The sequence below is a fragment of the Hemiscyllium ocellatum genome, chromosome 43, assembly GCF_020745735.1.
Source record: "Hemiscyllium ocellatum isolate sHemOce1 chromosome 43, sHemOce1.pat.X.cur, whole genome shotgun sequence".
Taxonomy (NCBI): domain Eukaryota; kingdom Metazoa; phylum Chordata; class Chondrichthyes; order Orectolobiformes; family Hemiscylliidae; genus Hemiscyllium; species Hemiscyllium ocellatum.
The window spans coordinates 8,536,553-8,557,084 of NC_083443.1; the positions used below are offsets into that span (position 1 = coordinate 8,536,553).

Consider the following 20,532-nt stretch of genomic DNA (forward strand, 5'->3'; position numbering starts at 1 on the left):
TAATATACTTCATCTGCACTTAAATGAGTGATCTCCTAAGCCAGGATCATTTTCTCTCTATTGCATAAATTCCATGCCTGATTAACAGCAGTACACATCCACCTTTACATAGTTTTCTCTTCTTCTTGAATTCTACAGATCCCTCAATATTCAGGAACTGATTATTTTCATCCTACGGCCACATCTTGAAATGATGTGAGATTTTATTTAATTATTGAAACGTGCACTATCAATTCCAAAAACAGAAATTTTTTTGCAGGAGAAACTCAGCAGGAATGGCAGCATCCGTGGACAGAAAGGAGAGATTATATTCCCTGAATACTCTGTTTTGAAAGAGAGCCACTGGACTCGAAACATTAACTCTGCTTTCTTTCCCCAGATGCTGCCAGACCTGCTGAGTTTCTCCTGCAATTTGTGTTTTTACTTCAGATCTTCAGTATCTGCAGTTCTTTGCTTTATTCATTGCACTCTCAATATGTTTGCTTTTTAGTGAATTCTGCACAAATTCTGATAAGGAACCATTGCATTTGCCATTTTGTTATCTTTATAAAAACTAGTTTTGATTGTTGGTGCATTCCTAAATTTTATTTTCTCTACCGCTTCCTGCCATTCTCTGACCCTCATTTCCCCCATTATTATTTTCACCTTTTAGCTGTCTGCACCTCTGATATACACAGCATTTCACATTTGACCCCTTGCTCCCATTATTTAGTTTAAACCTTTTCTCTTCCCTAATTATGTAGTTTGCAGGAATAGTGGTCCCAGCATGGTTAAGATGAGGGTTGTCCCAATGTTATTTTTAGATTTTAGATTACTTACAGTGTGGAAACAGGCCCTTCGGCCCAACAAGTCCACACCGACCCGCCGAAGCGCAACCCACCCATACCCCTACCCCTACATATACCCCTTACCTAACACTATGGGCAATTTAGCATGGCCAATTCAGCTGACCCGCACATCTTTGGACTGTGGGAGGAAACCGGAGCACCCGGAGGAAACCCACGCAGACACAGGGAGAACGTGCAAACTCCACACAGTCAGTCGCCTGAGGTGGGAATTGAACCCAGGTCTCTGGCGCTGTGAGGCAGCAGTGCTAACCACTGTGCCACTGTGCCGCCCTTTTTTTTCTGTTGTTCCGTGGCAGTGCAATTTAAAAGCGACCCGCCCGAGCAGGGACTTGAACCCTGGACCCTCAGATTAAAAGTCGGATGCTCTACCGACTGAGCTACCCGGGCTCCTTTTCCCACTGCCAGTACCAGTGCCTTGAACATATTTCTCACTTTCCAACTTTGAGCCATATATTCATCTCTCTAATCTCTCGAGGTTACAACCTTTGAGGTACTGCTTTTAAATTTAGTGTTTACCTCCTCATATTCTCTCAATGAAGCCTCTTTTGTATTTCTACCTCGCTCATTGGTACTTACATAGAGCATGACCACTGGATCCTTCTTTTCCAACTCCAGCTTTCAGCAGCTGTCCTATATCTTGGTACCAGGCAAGTAAAACAGCTCTCTAGATTCTCACTCATTGCTGTACAGAACAGTCTCAACTGCCTCACTACCCTATCCCCTACTGTCACTATGTTTTTCGTTGTTTCCCCTATATTCTATACCATGGTTCCATTGTCATTAAGCTCATCCACCCTGTAGCCTCTATCATATCCAAATAGGCTGAGACCTCAGGATCTATTGGGCAATTGCAGAAGCTGACACCCCAGTGCTCCTGCCCTCGAGAGCCACTTAACTGTCTCATTTGCAGTCACATCTTCCTATCCTTTACTCCTGACCAAATCAAACAGCCCTCTGCTAAGTGTCGTCACTACCTCCTTACTCAAAGGTAATTTTTCCCCTTTCAATATCTGTAGTTAAGCCATGAGCTCATAAAGTCTAAGCCAAAGCTAAATGAACTTCAAATGCTGACTGTGGATGATATCCTGAATCACAATGGTATCCAGAAGCTCCTACATGCTTCAGCCTTGACACACCACCTGTCCTGTCATTGTTAATGTGCTGTAATTAATTAATTATTTAACTAGATTGTTCACTCATGTAGGATGTGTTTTTTAAATTTTAACATTGAAGTATATAGTATGTTGAAACATGAACACAGAACAACTTTTAACCATTCACTAGACACTCACCAGCTAGCTCCTTTCTCTTTAAACAAAGCAGGAACCAATTGTATCAGGGTGACAAGGGTGAAAACCTAAAAGCAAAAACCTAAAATGAAACAAGTGCATCCTTCCTCCTTTCACAAAAGCTTCCCTTTTATCAAGCTCTCAGGTTTGCACATAGCTCAGCTCCACTGTACTCATTTGTTTATTGGGAAAGTAGCATAAATGTAAAGAGAAACCAGTGACGATACTGCACTTACATTTCCAGAAGGAATTTGATAAGGTGCCATATTAAAAATAGTGGCCAAGCAAGATAATTCATGTGGGATGGGATAACATGGAAGCAAATTTGACTGGCTAATTGGAAACAGAGAATATGAATAAATTGGTCCTTTTCTGGTTGTCTAAACCAATTCACACAATTGATATAAATGATTTGGGTGAAGGCATAGTTGTTTAATTTGCAGATGGTACAAATATAGATTGGAATGTGAGTTATGAAGAGGACACAAGAAGGCTAAAAAGGGATATAGATAAATTAAATGAAAGGGCAGGATTTTGCAAATGGAGAATATTGTGGGAAAAAAGGATTCTTCCATTTTGGCTGGAAGAATAAAATGGTGAGAGATTGAAGAACTCTGAGATGTTGAGGGATCTATGCAAGCAATTAGGAAAGTCAATGTAATGTGACGTCATTTGACTATAAAATTAGGGACGTTATGCTTTAACTATATAGGGCACTAGTGAAATCTCATCTGGAGTATAGTGTTAAGCATTCACCTCCTTACTTAAGAAAGCATGTAACTGTCTGGAGGCTATTCAGAAAGTGGAGTTTAGATCAGTGTAGTGCTGGAAAAGCACAACAGGTCAGGCAGCATCCGAGGAGCAGGCAAATCGACGTTTCGGGCAAAAGCCCCTCATCAAGAATACAGGCAGGAAGCCTCCTGGGTGGAGAGATAAAGGTGGGTGGGGGGGGTGCTTGCTGGGGAGAAGGTAGCAAAATATACAATACGTGAATGGGGGTGGGGATGGAGGTGATAGGTCAGAGAGGAGGGTGGGGCGGATAGGTGGGAAGGGAGATTGGCAGGTAGGACAGGTCATGAGGACAGTGCTGAGCTGGAACATTTGAACTGAGGTAAGGTGGGGGGAGATAAAATTGGGAAACTGGTGAAGTCCACATTGATGCCATGGGGTTGAAGTCATTTACCAGACTAATAACAGAGTTGTCTTATGAGCAATGGTTGGACATGTGTACGTTGGAGTTTGGATATAAAGATGTGGCTTGGTTTGAAAAATATAAATCTGAGGGGACTTGAAGAGTGGATGTGGAATAGATGTTCCCATTAGGTGGAGAATCTAGAACAAAGGGAATCTCTGGCTAAAAATTAAGGTTGCCCACTTAAGACAATGACAAGCAAAACATTTTTTACATTTTTCTCCTGATTTTCCCTCCCATTTAAGTTCAACCATTTTTCTTTCCATTTTTTATTTCTTTTGCCCTGTTTGGAGTTCTAATTCAAATCATTTCATTTGCAACCACATTATAGCTAACACTATTGGTGATTTACCTGCATTTTGCTTTTCTTTTTTCAGTTCCAAATGTTGCTGTCTTGCTTCAAGTATTTCACTGGGCTGATTTCTGGGATGAAGAGGTTACCTCATAAGACAAGGATGAGAAGGATGGTGCTGTGACTATTGGAATTTAGAAGAATTTAAAAAATTATGTTATCGAAACTTGGAGGATTCTGAGAGGATATTGCAGGGTATTAGCTAAGAGGATGTTTTCCTGAGGAGGAAATCTAGAATGAGCACAGTTTCAACATAAGAGGTCTCCCATTTATGACACCATTGAGTAGAAGGGATTCCGTTTTTCAGGTGGTTAGTTGGTGGAAATGTCTTTTGCAGAGAGCAGTGGAGAGGAAAAGAGGAAGAGAAATCGCAAAACAAATTGAGCTATAAAAATATAAATGAATATATTCAGGCTGCAGATGCGATAGTTTGAGAAACTAGGTTGGTGTGGACAACCCTGAAGGGTCTGTTTCCATGTTGTATAACTCTATGATTCTATGAGTGTCATGGAATGTGGCAGATAAGTGGAGCTAAGCTCCATCAAATCAATTACCATTTTATTCAACAGCAGAACAGGCTTGATAGGCCGAATAGACTACTCCTGTGCTTTCTGATAATGATCTTATCAATTTCTGCCCGCAACGGTAACAAAATGTGAGTGCTTAACCACAAGGGACAACAAACCGAAAGGAGCAGAGGAATAAAGTGCATAAAATTGATTGCCTGGTGTTTCAGAGGGAATTCTCTGCGAGGAGATAGTTGTGATTATGTACTGTCATTTATACTGTCTAGCTATTTCCCCAACCTTCCACTAAAATTACAAGAAAATGTTCAAGGGCAGGGTTGCAGGTTCACTGAAATTCATGACCATTCTGCTTACCAGCAGGTCATGTTCCAAAGGCATTTTTCTGTATATGTCGTTCAGAGTTGGCTGCCTATCTGAGGCATAGAAAAATACAGTAAGTATTCTAAAGGAGAGTGCAGGAAAGGAACGACCAGCTCATACGTGCACAGATTGTCGAAGGTGGCAGGACAAGCACAGACAGCAGTTGATAATAATGCATGCAGAGTCCTCAGCTTTGTTAATTGAGGTATAGAGTACAAGACTGAGGAAGAGATGTAGGACTTGTAAAAGACATTTGTTAGGCCTCAGCTGCAGTATTGTGTATAATTCTGGGAGCTACATAATCAGAAGGATGTGAATGTACTGGAGAGAGTTCAGGAATGATTTACGGAAGTGTTTTCAGGAGTGAGAAACTTCGGTGGCGAGCACAGATTGAAGAAATTGGGATTGTTCTCCTTGGAGAGACGAAGGCTGAGAGGAGATCTGATAGAGATTTTCAAAATCATGAGTGAGCTGGACAGAATAGATAGGGAGAAGGAATTCTTGCTTGTAAAAGGGACAAGAAGAGGTTGGCATAGATTTAAAGTGAGGTGAAAGGTTGATGTGAGAAAAAATATTTGAGTGCACTGCCTGGAAATGTGGTAGAGACAGACTTGACTAAGGAGTTCAAGAAGGCAGTGGATGATTATTTGGTTGGAGCCAATGTGCACAGGTGTAGGGAGAAAGCAGGAGACTGGCATCAGTTAATAAGGTTTATTTGAAGCGTTGGTCAGGCACAATGGGTCCAATGAACTCTTTCTGCACCATAACAGTTCTATGATTCAGTGAAGAGTCCATTCCGCACATCAGGCCTTTTGGTAGCAAATCCCCTGCACTTCGTTTACACATCTGTAAATGTTTTATTTACCTGTTATCTTATACTTTTCTGCTATATTACGTGTACCATATTACCTGTCACTTCTTCTGTTAATTGCCTCTTAAATTAGAAGATTCATGTTCGAAGATTGAACAGATTGGACTTTTACACATTGGGGTTTGAACAATGAGAATGGACCTTATTGAAATCTTGAAGATACTGAGGAGTTTCAACACGATGGATATTGTTTCTTCGTGTCAGGGAACTAGGGACAGAGTTTCAAAGTAACAAGTCTCCCTTTAAAGGCTGCATCATTAAACTTATTCAAGACTGAGTTGGATTGATATTTGACAGAAATATAGAGAGCAGACTGGAAAATACAATCAGATTTCCCACAACTCTATTGAATGATGTCTCTGTGTCTAATAGTCCTAAACTGAGGTTCCTTTCAATCAATCTGCTCAGACACATCATAACAGATTTCTGGGAAAGGTGGGATTTGAACTCAGTTCATTTTCACTTAGAGGTAAGGACGCTACCATTGCATGACAAGATCCCTTTCTCTTAAACCCTATTACAGTCATAGAGGTTTACAGCATGGAAACAGCCCAACCTGTTCATGCCTTCTGATGTTCACAATTAAATTAATTCCTTTTGCCTATCTTTGGTCCATATCCCTCCATAGCTCTCCCATCTATGTACCTGTATAAATGTTTGTTAAATGATAAAATTGTACTTGTCTCCATCACTACCCCTGGCAGCTCATTCCAAACACTCACCACCCTCTGTGAAAAAAACTGCTCCTTTGGATCCTTGTGTATTTCTCCCCTCTCACCTTAAAACTTTGCCCTCCAGTTTTAGACTCCCCCACTGTGGGGAAAAGCTGTTGGCTATCTGCCTTATGAATGCCTCTCACAGTTTTTTAGACCTCGTTATGGTTTCAGTCTCCTACCCTTCAGGGAAAAAGTCCCAGATTTTTGAGCGTCTCCTTACAACTCAAACCTTGCAGTCCAGTAGCATGCTAGTAAATCTTTGATAACAATAGGATGAAGATTAGAGGTTTCTAGAACATTTAGGCAAAAAGCCAATGCAGTCCATTCATTTTGAAAACTATAATTCAATCATCTTGAATTCCACGACTGCGATTTGTTGAATGTTTCTCTCCTCTGGAAGTCGTGCATTGTGGAAGCATGCCATCTCTAAGGTAAGGATCACTAAAACATGACAGATAAATGATGAATACAACAGGAATGAAATATTGGACCTGCATTTGCAGCCCAGAAGCTGATGACAGACATTGTTGTTTCAACTAATGAGGTATATTTGGGATAATAGGTGGCATTACATCGAAATCCATCAGTCAAAGGGTTTCTAAGCATTTTCAGAACAGGTGGACTGCTGTCAGAAGCTTCCTCAGAAGAAACAGTTTTCATTAATAATGTGTGCAAGCCAAAAAGAAATGATACTGGCTTTAAGAAATGTGCAGTCATATCCTAACAGGGACTCTCCTGACCAAGAATAAATTTGCCGACCGAAATAATGGAAGGCCAGTTTGTAATAGCAACAGTGGTAATTCTCTGAGTTGTCCATTTGAGCACAGGGTGGTGGTGAGAAGGTGTGAGGTCCATGAAACTTTCACTCACTGTCAGCATTCCGCTTTGCTGAGGCTGAAGTTACTGCCCAGCCATTGTATGCTGACTGGATTCATTCACAACTTTCCAAAGGCAACTTGGAATGGGCTTCACAGGGAGCAGTGTAAAGCTATGTCGACAAACAACAGGGGAGTCAGGCTAACTGGAATATCAAAAAACAGTCTAAGCATCACCAAGTCCAGTGGACTCTTTAAACTGCTGTGAGACTGTTGGGTGGAAGGAGGAAGTTTCAAATAGCTTGACCTTAATCTTTGGCATTTAGAAGAATGAGAGGTAGCCTTATTGAACCTTATAACATTCGAGAGGGCTTGACTATCGAGATGCAGAGAGGTTATTTCTTCTTGTCTAGCACTAGAGGGTATAGTCTCAGAGTAAGGATTCACCCAATTAAAACAGAGATGAAGAGGCATTTCTCCTCTGAAGTTGGTATGTCTGTTGGATTAATTGTATCAGAGGGCTGGAGAGGTTGTGTCGTTAAGTGTACTGAACACTGAGTTTTTAAGCTGTAATGGAATCCAGGGCTATGAGGAAAAAGACAGGAGAGTGGAGTTGAGGATTATCAAATCAGCCATTGAATGGCAGAGTTGACTTAATTAGCCAAATGGACTCCCTGTGTCCCTGAGGATGTCCCTGGCTTGTCTAGCATTTATTGGTCATCCCAGAGTCAACCACATAGCTAGATCTGGAGTCACATGTCATCTTACTAGACAGGTAAAGATGGTAGTTTCCTTCCCTAAAGGATATTAGTGAACTGGATAGTGTTCGGCAATCAACAATGGATTCATGATCATTGTTAGACTCTTAATTCCAAATGTTTTTATTGGGTTCAGATTCCATCATCTTCCATAGTGGGATTTGAACACTGGGTCCCCAGAACACTACCTGAGTCTCTGGATTCATAGTGTTAATACCATTACCTCCCCTATTGTCAGTTATTCAGCAATTTGAGATGAACCAATAGCTTGGGACTCATACCACGTACCTTGTTTTAACATCTCTAATGGCCTCAATCAGACGGGGAGCTGGAGGGGACTTGAACCCAGAATACTTCGACTCAAAAACACTACCATTCCACCACTAGAGCCCCTTTTCCTAATATTGTGATTGAATTTGGGTGGATTGTCAAAGGGCGAAGAGATTAATGTGGGAGCCCCTGTCAACTGGATGTGCAAGGTCTGACAATCCTTGTCTGGTGAGCTGGTGGGGGAAGACCCATGGTGGGGTATGTATAGACCTAATCTGGCAGGTGGTTGAAGGAGAGCAGTCTTTACAGGAGATGGGTACCTTTGATAATGTAAGGAGGTATTGGAGTTTGGAGGCTATGGACAAGGGTGTTGGGGGCCTCTTGCTTTATGGGGAGTAGACCTTGTGCATTATGTTGGGGTAGGGGGAGGGGATGGTTGGTGGAGGACAATCATGGGCAAGTACCCTGATCATGAGGTAGACATTCGTTCACTGACTCCAGAAAACCCTTACTCTGAAGTTTTATAGAATCCCTACAGTGTGGAAACAGATCATTTGGCCCAACAAATCTACACTGGCTATCTGAAGAGCATCCCACACAGATCCACCTTCCTAATACCCTGCATTTCCAATGGCTAATCCACTTAGTCTGCACATTGCTGAACACTACGGGTAATTTAGCACAGCCAATTCAACTAACCCGCACATCCTTGGACTGTGGGAGGAAACCAGACCCCCTGGGGGAAACCCATGCAGACACGGGGAGAATGTGCAAACTCCACACAGTCATCTGAGGCTGGAATTGAACTGGGTCCCTGGTGCCATGAGGCATCAGTGCTAACCACTGAGCCACCTGATGTTGATGCTGGGTTGATCTCACTTAAGAAGCCCAACTGACTGGAGGTTACGGTTTAAACCCATCTCCTATGAGAAGGTCCACTACCTGATAAATTTCCCCCTCCCTCACCACCAACAATAAAAAAAAATGACAGCTTATAGTCAGGTTTGGTTGAAGGAAACAGTTTTGTCAAATGTTAACATCTCACCCAACCCAAGCAAGCCAGTTTTTTAAGACAATAATCTCTCCCTTTAATTCTACAATCAGGTTACCTCTGCACTGGCCAGCAATCTTATCTGTGATATTGTAACTATTCGCTGACTGCTCCAGGCAGATCTACTGAGGGAGTAGACTGATTCATTAACAATTTACAGCATCAGGCATGTAAAATGTTTCATTAAATGTTTGTGAGGTGCTTTCGGGAGAGTGTAAATGTAATGTTCAATCAGAAAGGAGAAAATACAGTTTAAAATCTAATTAGTAGCAGGTATTGCATTTTTATTGGATCAGTCTTGTAAGGCTGTCTGTCATTATCTCAACATTATAATTTATACATTGTTGGTTATTAAAATGATGCAGGTCTAAGCTAGAGAAGGGAAGCATATATTTTAAAGATACAAGACAAACAATTTCCCTCAATTATGCTCATCTGATACTCATGTTAGACAAGCAGCCTGACAGCTTAGAAACACTGGAGAGATCAAAAGAACTTAAGGCAATGTAGGACTTAAGGGTGGCATGGTGGCTCAGTGGTTAGTACTGCTGCCTCACAGTCCCAGGGAGTTTGCTTCCAGCCTTGGGCGACTGTCTGTGTGGAGGTTGCAAATTCGTCAAAGGTACTAGAGTAAGAATAGGAAGACAAGCATTTGCAAATAATTTTTTTTTGGCCACAACTGGAGAGATAAGAATGGTATGTTGTGAGTCCAGCCCTTTTCAATCTGAACAATGGTGGATAGTCACTAAAGGAAGATGCTATGTTGTGTCAAAGGCTGCACTCATAGAAATATAGAATATAGGAGCAGGAATGGGCCATTCAGCCCTCAAGCCTGTTCTGCCATTCAAGACAATCATGGCATGTTGTCCAACTCAGTTCCCTGTTTCCCCTTTCCTCCATACCTTTTGACCATGTAAGCCCGACGGACGATATCTAACTCCAAATACTTTCGGTATTATTCAACCTTTCTTCATAAAGCAAGCCCTCCAGTCCAGGCAACATCCTGGTAAACCTTCTTTGCACCTTCTCCAAAGTCTCTGTATCCTTCCTATAATAGGGCGACCAGAACGGGACACTATATTCCAAGTGTGGTCTCACCAGGGATTGGAGAGCTGTAGCAAAACCTTGTGGCTCTTAAACTTGCCACTTTCCGCTTTCAGTGGCAGAAGATTCCACAGGCTCTGGGTGAAGAAATATCTCCTCATCTCAGTCCTAAATGGCCTACTAGAGTCATAGAGTCATAGAGACGTACAGCATGGAAACAGATCCTTCAGCCCAACCCGTCCATGCCGACCAGGTATCCCAACCCAATCTAGTCCAACCTGCTAGCACCCGACCCATATCCCTCCAAACCCTTCCTATTCTTATACCCATCCAAATGCCTCTTAAATGTTGCAATTGTACCAGCCTCCACCACATCCTCTGGCAGCTCATTCCATACACGTACCACCCTCTGTTTGAAAACGTTGCCCCTTTTATATCTTTCCCCTCCCACCCTAAACCTATGCCCTCTAGTTCTGGGCTCCCCGACCCCAGGGAAAAGGTTTTTTTTTAAATCCTATCCATGTCCCTCATAATTTTGTAAACCTATATAAGGTCACCCCTCAGCCTCTGACGCTCCAGGGAAAAGAGCCCCAGCCTGTTCAGCCTCTTTCTGTAGCTTAGATCCTCCAATGCTGGCAACATCTTTGTAAATCTTTTCTGAACCCTTTCAAATTTCATAACATCTTTCTGATAGGAAGGACGCCAGAATTGCATGCAATATTCCACCAGTGGCCTAACAAATGTCCTGTATAGCCGCAACATGACCTCCCAACTCCTGTACTCAATACTCTGACCAATAAAGGAAAGAATACCAAACACCTTCTTCACTATCCTGTCTACCTGCGACTCCACTTTCAAGGAGCTATGAACCTGCATTCCAAGGTTTCTTTGTTCAGCAACACTCCCTAGGACCTTACCATTAAGTATATAAGTCCTGCTAAGATTTGCTTTCCCAAAATTTTCCCAAAATTATACTCCATCTACCACTTCTCAGCCCATTGGCCCATCTGGTCAAGATCCTGTTGTAATCTGAGGTTACCCTCTTCGCTGTCCTCTACACCTCCAATCTTGGTGTCATCTGCAAACTTACAAACTTTTGTAAATGATAAAAGGTAGAGGGCCCAGCACTGATCCTTGTGGCACTCCACTGGTCACAGGCCTCTAGTCTGAAAAACAACTCTCCACTACCACCCTCTGTCTTCTACCTTTGAGCCAGTTCTGTATCCTAATGGCTAGTTCTCCCTGTATTCCATGAGAGCTAACCTTGCTAATCAGTCTCCCATGGGGAACCTTGTCAAACACCTTACTGAAGTCCATATAGATCACATCTACCACTCTGCTCTCATCAATCTTCTTTGTTACTTCTTCAAAAAACTCAATCAAGTTTGTGAGGCATGATTTCCCACGTTCAGAGCCATGCTGATTATCCCGAATCAGGCCTTACCTTTCCAAATCCATGTACAACCTGTCCTTCAGGATTCCCTCCAACAACTTGCCCACCACCGAGGTCAGGCTTACTGGTCTATAGTTCCCTGGCTTGTCCTTACCATCCTTCTTAAACAGTGGCACCATGTTTGCCAGCCTCCAGTCTTCTGGCACCTTACTTGTGACTATTGATGGATACAAATACCTCAGTAAAAGGCCCAGCAATCACTTCTCCAGCTTCCCATAGAGTTCTCGGGTACACCTGATCAGATCCTGGGGATTTATCCACCTTTAACCGTTTCAAGACATCCAGCACTTCCTCCTCTGTAATCTGGACATTTTGCAAGATGTCACCATCTATTTCTCTACAGTCTATATCTTCCATATCCTTTTCCACAGTAAATACTGATGCAAAATATTCATTTAGTATCTCCCCCATTTTCTGTGGCTCCACACAAAGGCCGCCTTGCTGATCTTTGAGGGGCCCTATTCTCTCCCTAGTTACCCTTTTGTCCTTAATATACTTGTAAAACCCCTTTGGATTCTCCTTTATTCTATTTGCCAAAGCTATCCCACGTCCCTGTTTTGCCCTCCTGATTTCCCTCTTAAGTATACTCTACTGTCTTTATACTCTCCTAAGGATTCACTCGATCTCCCATGTTTATACCTTACATATGCTTCCTTCTTTTATTAACCAAAACTTCAATTTCTTTAGTCATCCAGCATTCCCTATACCTACCAGCCTTCCCTTTCACCCTGACAGGAATAAACTTTCTCTGGATTCTTGTTGTCTCATTTCTGAAGGCTTCCCATTTTCCAGCCGTCCCTTTACCTGCGAACATCTGCCCCCAATCAGCTTTTGAAAGTTCTTGCCTAATACCGTCAAAATTGGCCTTTCTCCAATTTAGAACTTCAACTTTTAGATCTGATCTATCCTTTTCCATCACTATTTTAAAACAAATAGAATTATGGTTGCTGGCCCCAAAGTGCTCCCCCACTGACACCTCAGTCACCTGCCCTGCTTTATTTCCCAAGAATAGATCAAGTTTTGCATCTTCTCTAGTAGGTACATCCACATACTGAATCAGAAAATTGTCTTGTACACACTTAAGAAATTCCTCTCCATCTAAACCTTTAACACGATGGCAGTCCCAGTTGATGTTTGGAAAGTTAAAAACCCCCACCATAACTACCCTATTATTCTTACAGATAGCTGAGATCTCCTTACAAGTTTGTTTCTCAATTTCCCTCTGACTACTGAGGGGACTATTGGGGATCACCAATAAGGTGATCATCCCTTTCTTATTTCTCAGTTCCACCCAAATAACTTCCCTGGATGTATTTCGAGGAATATCCTCCCTTAGCACAGCTGTAATGCTATCTCTTATCAAAAATGCCACACCCCCCTCCTCTTTTGCCTCCCTTTCTATCCTTCCTGTAGCATTTGTATCCTGGAACATTAAGCTGCCAGTCCTGCCCACCCCTGAGCCATGTTTCCGTAATTGCTATGATATGTTTCTAACCATGCCCTGAGTTCATCTGCCTTCCCTGTTAGGCCCCTTGCATTGAAATAGATGCAGTTAATTTATTAGTCCTACCTTGTCCCTGCCTGCCATGACTGTTTGACTCACTTCTGTTCTCAGCTATACCCACCTCAGATCGATCTTTTTCTGCACTATCTCCCCGGGTTCCACCCCCCCACCTTACTAGTTTAAATCCTCCCAAGCAGTTCTAGCAAGTCTCCCTGCCAGTATGTTAGTTCCCTTCCAATTTAGGTACAATCCGTCCTTCTTGTACAGGTCACTTCCACCCCAAAAGAGATTCCAATGATCCAAAAATGTGAATCCTTCTCCCATACACCAGCTCCTCAGCCATGCATTCATCTGCTCTATCCTCCTATTCCTGCCCTCACTAGCTCATAGCATTGGGAGTAATCCAGATATTACTATCCTTGATGACCTCCTTTTTAAATTTCTACCTAACTCTCTGTAATCTCCCTTCAGAGTCTCAACGTTTTCTCTTCCAATGTCATTGGTTCCAATGTGGACAATGACCTCCTGCTGGCCCCTCTCCCCCATGAGAACATTCTGCACCTCTCTGAGACACCCTTGACCCTGGCACCAGGGAAACAACACACCATTCTGCTTTTTCTCTGCTGGCCACAGAAACATCGGTCAATTGATCTCTTGGAAGCTGACGTACCCCTCATTGCATTGGAGCCAGTCTCAACACCAGAAACTTGGCTGTTCATGCTACATTCTCCTGAGAATCCATCACCCCCTACAATTTCCAAAACAGCATACCTGTTTGAAATGGGTATATCCACAAAAAGACTCCTGCACTAGCTGCCTACCTCTCTTACCCTTCCTGGAGTTGACCCATCTATGTGACTGTATCTGAGACTTTACTGCATATCTTTAGATCGTGACCCGTTGTTCTGATCTTCCTGGTCATCAGGAACATCCTTCCTGCATTTTCCTTGCCTTGTTCTGTTGTAATTTTCATTGCAATCCCCTCTCATCCTTACAAACTTCACTTAATATAGTCCTAACTGATCCAATGTCTCTTGTTATGTCCATCTTACAATCCTGGGAATCAGTCTAGTCAACCTTTGTTGCTCTGCTCCATTACCAAAGCATCTTTCCTCAGATCAGGAGACCAAAACAGTACACAATACCCCAGGTGTGGTCTCACCAAGGCCCTGTACAATTACAGCAAAGTCACGCGACTAGTTGAAATCATAAGCTTTCAGAGCGTTGTATGACTTTGGACTTTGTCCACGCCAGTCCAACATTGGCACCACAACATCACAATTACAGCAAGGATTCCCTGCTCCTATGGTCAAATCCACTTGCAACGAAGGCTAACATATGATTAGTTCAAAAAAGTAAAGGAGGAAGGTCAGACAGTCATATAGGATGTAATTTTTGATTTAAGAGAAAACGTTTCAGGGCAGGAGTAGTGATGGTTTTGTGGTATTAGTCCTAGACCATTAATAAAAGTCTTAAAGTGAAGAGTTTAATGATGATCATGAAATCATTGATGTTTTTGGGGGGTAAAAATCCATTTGGTTCACTAATGTCCTTTAGGAAAGGAAACTGTCATCCTTTCCTACATGTTGATGACATGTGAATCCAGACCCACAGCAATGTGGTTGACTCTTAACTGGCCTCTGATAATTGATACTGGTCTAGTCAGCACCACCTTCACCCTGCGAATGAATTAAAAACTGAAAGGGTGGGAATCGGGATTCAAACAGGGCATTTCAGGAAAGAGCACCAACCTTAGCCAGTCCTTTCAGGAGAAGAGTGGTGAGAGGAGAGAATTAATGAAGACAAACAGCTTGCTCTCTGAAAGGAGAGTTGACTGGGGGACAGAAATGTTTGGTTGGAAGCAGCTGTTTTCTGGATCAGCGACTACCCGTGTTATTGGTGTGCTGCACAGTGCCTCCAGTTAGACAGACCCCACACGGGCTCCATGTGTGGTGTTCCTCCAACTGACTGAGTCAGATTGTCTTCATATACCTGCTGTGGGGTGCAGTGCCTGTACATAATGGAGCCAATGCTGGGATTTGCTGGGTGTTGCTGCATAGTTCCCTCTGCCACACACTTTGCCAAACACGACATGCGCATGATGAAGGTGAAATTGCAGAAGCTGCGCAGACCTTGAGACGAGCTTCGAACAGTGGCGTTGGTAAGGGGAGCAGCAGGCGCAGATTAAAACCCATTTGTTCCACAATATTACAGCAGGCTTCCAAGAGTCTGATGAGCACAGAAGGCAGAGGCAGAGACTTGGGCCGTGTCCAAGCCTGAACTCCCTCTCTCCCCACAGGTGGGCTGCCTCCCTGCTGCTTCCTCATGATGTTTGCGAGTCATCTCACCTTATGGAGCAAACGCTGCATTTCAGAAATAAACTTATCTTATTTATGTGACAATTCAGCCCGGGGTGATGTATCAACAGCAGAATTTCAACAGGCACCAAGTAACACACCACTGTGGGCTTTATCTCACAGATTTGGAGAAAGCAGTCTCGGATCTCGATGCCAATATGTCACTGCGCTGGATGTGACATTGTCAGTTTGTGTTGTGCAATTGACTCATTCCTCGACAGCTGGACAGCCACTTTCAGGCTGACTTCCATCTCCTCAAGGAGGTTCAGGGTCAACAGTATTAAGCTACGAGTTTGGATGTTGGATGAGATGCTTTTGTGCGAAGGAGCTTAACGCACTGAAGTTAGAAAAGGCAGCAAAGGTCAGGGCCCCACTGTTGAGTTGCTAACACTCCGCCATAATCGCTGCCAAGGAAGACAGCGAGCTGAGGAATTGCTGGCCTCTGTATTCTCTGGGCCCTCCTCTTTACCATCCAAGCAGTTGGACTCTGCAATCACCCTTTAATGGGTTCATGTCCAGGAATCCGGTGGACATTTAACGGTGATGCCCGCCATTGTCGAATAGCTTACCCAGACTCACAGCTCGGGTCAATGGGAGAATTCAACTTCGGGATGATTTCTGAGCAGGCTAAGATCTTCTCTGGAAAAGGTGAATGAACAACAAATTTGGCACAGAGCTGGTGGGTCTTGGAATAGCAGAAGGAGCCTCTCACCGCCCCATCTCATGAGATGGTGGATTGTGCAATGGTGGTCAAATCTATGATGAGCACTGTCTGCTCTGCCTCGGGAGCCACACTCTGGCTCAGCACACTCTGCCATACTCACTGCCAAGGAAGACAGTGGACTGAGGAATTGCTGGCCTCTGTATTCTCTGGGCTCTCCTCTTTATCAACTGAGCTTTTAGCTTCTGTTTGCCTCTTGGAATACCCTTCCAAACTGTCACCGTATCACAGTGTCAGTGCCTGCCAACTTCAAGGGTCTTTACACTGGAAGTGTGGACAGCCAGGAGGCCATCTCCCAGCAACCAGTTCCCCAGCCTGAAGAAAGAACAAACAAATCTGCATTTACATAGTAACTTTCACATCGTCAGGAATTCTCAAAGATGTTTTACTGAAAATGAAGTCAATTTTGATTTGTTTGTCACTTTTGTAGGAAGCAATGAGATCAGGATGGGTTCATCTCTTTTTATCATTCCTGATGAAGGGCTCCTGCCTGAAACATCAATTGTCCTGCTCCTCGGATGCTGCCTGACCTACTGTGCTTTTCCAGCACTACTCTAATCTTGACTCATCTCTTTTTATGTCTAGATCCCACCTGTCTGTCTTTGTATCTGTGCCACTGGATCTTCTAGGTCCATCTGATAGGGGAGGCAGGGCTTCAGGTTAATGTATTATCTGAAAGACTATGCGGTACCCCTTTGGGTTAGCTGGACAGAAGTGTGAGCCTGGAGATAATGCTCAGCTCTTTGGAGAGTGGCTTTGAAAACCCATCTGACCTGAGAAGTGAGAATTCTAATAGTGAAACCACAACTGATTAACTTCAAGCTCACTGAATCTATTGACCTCAGAGTATACTATCCACCAAAAAGAACTTATTTCCTTTGTTAACAGAGGAAGGAAACACCACAGGGACACTTACATGGACTGACATGAGAATTTCCTTCACATTACACCCCTCTCAGGTCCACAGATCAGTCAGTTGACAAAGTTTGGTGTGATCTTTTCCAGTAAAAATTCTTACTATTTGTCCATCTTTGCAAGAACTGAGCCTTAGAATTCCATTGGATTGGCCCACGGTTCTCAATTAAGATGCGCAGGTTCTAGATTAAGGTGTACAGTGATTTGTCATGGTTTTCTGCAGGTTAGCTGACCAAGAGAGAGAGTCCCACTCCTACCATCTACCAAAGGGACACTCAAGGGATGTATAGGCTGTTTGGTCACATTGCAAACACACCTCCATGGCCAACCTTTCCTGCCGTGGGACTCAAGTTCAGAACTTCTGTCCCATTGTTCAGGATTCCAACACAGTGCCACCAGATCCCCAGCTCTTAAATAGTAGTGGAGGCTAAATGAATCATTGCCAGAGATGGATCTGAAATGGTTTGTAACATTTGGAATGTATTTAGGCTTTTTTCTAACTGCTGTTTCAAATCTACAATGTAAGTACCTGGACATTTCTCATCCTTCCCACTCCCCGAAACATTTAGTGCAGACTCTCATGTTCTGAACTTCTGTTCTTGATTGTGCTGCCGTTGGTAGCACCCTCAGCTCTGGAAAATACAGTATCTTATGGAGAACTATTGAAGGCATTCAATGCATATTTCAGTATGAGGAGCAAGTTAAAGAGCTAAGCTTTAAAGGAGGATCTGAGAGAGAGGGGGGACATGGTACAGGGAGTCAGAATTTGGAACTTTGGAGGTTGGATGCTCAGCCAAGGAATGGGCATGTGTTTGAGGCTAGAATCAGAGGAACATCAGTGTGCCAAGGAAAGGAATTCTGAACTGGTGAGACACCACTTATTTATACCAAAGTGAGGTGGTTGAAGTGCCTTTTGAAGAAAAGCTGATCAAGTATCTCACTCTATTCTGAACCAACACCATCGATATCTCACAGTAGATATCAGACATGACAGTATACCACAAAGTAAAATCATTCACAATGCACTGACAAATGAATCAGAATTGCTCACTCTGGTCTGTGATAGAAATGAGTTTCTTCAATGTGCACATGTGAACATTCATGTGTGCAAACACTTCCATCTGCAGACACACACATGTGCACTCTGTCACAACGATATCAAATATGGGCTATTGACTTTGAATTCCAATCCAATCTAATACCCGTGACATTCATGGACTGAAATGAGCTTAATGGAGAAACCAAAAAAACACTTACTTAAAATGACCATTGGCATTTCCTGGCCACAGAAGTCAAGTAAAAATACATCTCAAGGATCCTATAGTCTCTGAACTGTATATTCCTTTACCTCCCTTTTGTACTGGACACTCTTCCCTTCATATGTACATACGTAGGCATACGTTTAATATCATGTTACTACCTTTTCATGGAGTTAGCAGGTAATAAACTTGTTCCTTTTTTGATCAAGAACAGATTGTCAGTGGCTGCTTACTGCTACAGTAGAAAATAGTTAGCGACATTTTAATTAGAGAATGGTATGATCTATGTCAAAAAGGATATCAACCTTTGATTCAACAGTTCAGGGAGGTTGACAAGAGGGGAGCTGATTTGCTCTTTTTCACCTGGTCATAACAACACACCAACAAATGCATGCAAACACACACAGATACATGTAAATGCTCACACTTGCAGAAACATACGTGTATGTGGACACATGTAAATGTAAAATCAACACATACACACATGCACAAGAACATGCAAACACACCATTGTGATATAAGTCAGGATCATCCATCCTAACCTGTTATGTCAAAACTTTTTGGAAAAGATATTTACACCAATGATATCAGGGACAACTGTCTTTAATTGCAGAGAGGAATACAGAAAATGATTGTTCTCCCTCAAGCATAGGAGGTTAAAAGAAATGTAATGGAGCTGTTCAAAATGATCCAAATTGATAGAGTAAATAAGGAGTAACTGTTTCCATAGCCAGGAGGATTGGTAACCAGAGGACACAGATGTAAGATAATTGGCAAAAGATCCACAGGGGGAGCTGAGGAGATTTCTCTTGCATGCAGCAAGCAGCTATATGCTGCCTGAAAGGCTGGCAGAAGCAAATTCAAAAGCAAATATAGAAACAAACTGTGGGGATAAGGCAGGGTTTTAGAACCAATTGGATAGTTCTTTCAAAGAGACAGCACAGGTACACTGGGCTAAATGGCCTTTTATGTTGCGTGAGATTTGATGGATGGAATCTTATCGCGGCCTCACTGAGTGGGTAACAGTATGAAGTGTGGCAGAATTGCGAGAGTAGTTCATGATAGACACTAAGAGTTCTAGAAAACTCCGAGTGAGGACCTAGTGAGCTCAGCTCACTGCCTACTCCGTGTTGGTCATCCAGGCACCAACACCTCAGGGAGCACTCCATGAGTACCAGTCACACACACCCCGTGTCCACAAATATTGGCATTGAACATGTGCCTCTAAGAACCCTCATAACATACCTCCAATCCTCTTACAGAACACTTCTCTTCAATGCTGCATTTCATAACTCTCTTGTAATGGTGCAGCAAGGACACTGTGTGCTCAGGGACACACACCCAGCTCAGGGACTGCACTGGACTATACCTCCAGGCTCTTCACTCCCTGTCATAGCCCACACTCACTCTGATTGTACCTGGATGCTCACAGCACCCCTACCTTGCCTTGCCCTTTTGCACCTTTCCATCTCAGCAAGAGACACCAGGCTCCCTGTCCTGCTGTATTATTATGTTATGTAGCACAGCTACGAAGCCAGGAATCATGTCATGGTTGCTAGCTGTCCTCAGTTAAGTCATGGAGGGGGTAAGTTTTGGTCAGGGGGTCCCAGCACCGTCAGTCAAGGGCAGATACCAGTCCAAACCCTGTTTGGGAGAGTCAGAGTCAGGGTCCTCTCCGCATAAGGATAAGGATCCAAACATCTGGTAGTCCCCCCATCCATCTCGGGTCTTCCTTCCCTGTTGTGGGCTGTTTCCCTCTTAGAATGAGAGAGAGGGGTCAGTATTATGGGATGAAAGGGGGTGGTACGGCTGTAACTGTCCATGCTGGCAGCAAGTTGTGCCGAGTGAGTGAGTCAGCAGCATACCAGGCATGTAGGGCCAGTGCTATTGGGGATTGGGCTGGCTGTGAGGGAAGAGATTGCAGGCAATAAGGAGAGAGGTAGACCATGAGCCTTGGTGGGAGGTGGGTGCAGTAGCAGCAGCAGCAGCAAGAGTCAGGTATGGGAGAGAAGATGGTGGCACTCCAGTGGACTGGAGAAGGCTGTCAAAACTACTTCTAACCCTGGGCAGCCCTCCAGATGGCTGAGAGTACACTGACCTGGGTGGCAATCTCAGACCAGTGGCGTGGTGCAATGGCATCCCATATTGGTCTTGGAGGAAGAGGACACCCTGCTCTGCACCATCCCGTTCAGCAGGACCTCTAGGTTACTGTCAGAAAAATGGAATGCCA

The 20,532-nt window shown here is 43.4% G+C and overlaps 1 non-coding gene across 1 annotated transcript; it reads right to left on the reverse strand.

Annotated features, from left to right (window-relative positions):
• Positions 1-1,162: 1,162 nt before the first annotated feature.
• On the reverse strand, positions 1,163-1,235 carry trnak-uuu (transfer RNA lysine (anticodon UUU)). Its single transcript has one exon. It is a non-coding gene; the product is annotated as a tRNA-Lys (tRNA).
• Positions 1,236-20,532: the final 19,297 nt, after the last annotated feature.